We start from the raw sequence: 815 nt of genomic DNA on the forward strand, positions 1-815 counted from the left end.
ACTCTGGTACAGCTTGGTGATGATGGGGTTGCAGACTTTCTCCAGTTCTTTCTGCTGGTACTCAAATTCTTCCTTCTCAGCAGTCTGATTCTTATCCAGCCAACTGATGATTTTGTTCCACTCATCGAGAATCTTCTGTTTGTCCTCATGGTTGATCTTTCCTTGAAGTTTCTCAACTGTTGCTTTCATGTTGAATGCATAAGACTCCAGTGAGTTCTTGGATGATACTTTGTCTCTCTGCTTCTCATCTTTGGCTTTGAACTTCTGAGCTTCCTGCACCAGGCGCTCAATGTCCTCCTTGCTCAAGTGGCCTTTGTCATTGGTGATGGTAATCTTGTTTTCTTTTCCTGTACTCTCACCTACAGCAGAAGCATCGAGGATACCATGGTATCAGTATCGAAAGTGACTTCAATCCGAGGAACACCTCGGGGTGCAGGAGGTACGCCTGTGAGCTCAAACTTCCCAAGCAGGTCGTTACCCTTGGTCATGCCTCTTTCACATTCTTCTACCTGAATGAGCATGCCAGGCTGGTTGTCGGAGGTACTGAAGGGCTGCGTCTGCTTGATAGGAATGGTAGTATCGTGCTTAATGAGGACAGTCATGACCCCACCAGCATTTCAGTACCAAGGGAAAGAGGCGTGATATCCAAGAGCAGCAAATCTGGAACATTTTCAGACTTGTCTCCAGATAGAATGGCAGCCCCGACAGCTGCGCCACAAGCCCCGGCTTCACTGGGGTTAATGCTCTCACTCGGGTCTTTTCCATTGAAGAAGTCTTGCAGAAGCTTCTGAATCTTGGGGATCCGGGTGGAACCA

General features: G+C 47.9%; 1 pseudogene; it reads right to left on the reverse strand.

The window, feature by feature from the left end:
• Positions 1-3: 3 nt before the first annotated feature.
• LOC103728263 lies at positions 4-811 on the reverse strand (annotated as a pseudogene).
• Positions 812-815: the final 4 nt, after the last annotated feature.

Source organism: Nannospalax galili, unplaced genomic scaffold (assembly GCF_000622305.1).
Source record: "Nannospalax galili isolate Female #2095 unplaced genomic scaffold, S.galili_v1.0 C48227143, whole genome shotgun sequence".
Taxonomy (NCBI): Eukaryota; Metazoa; Chordata; class Mammalia; order Rodentia; family Spalacidae; genus Nannospalax; species Nannospalax galili.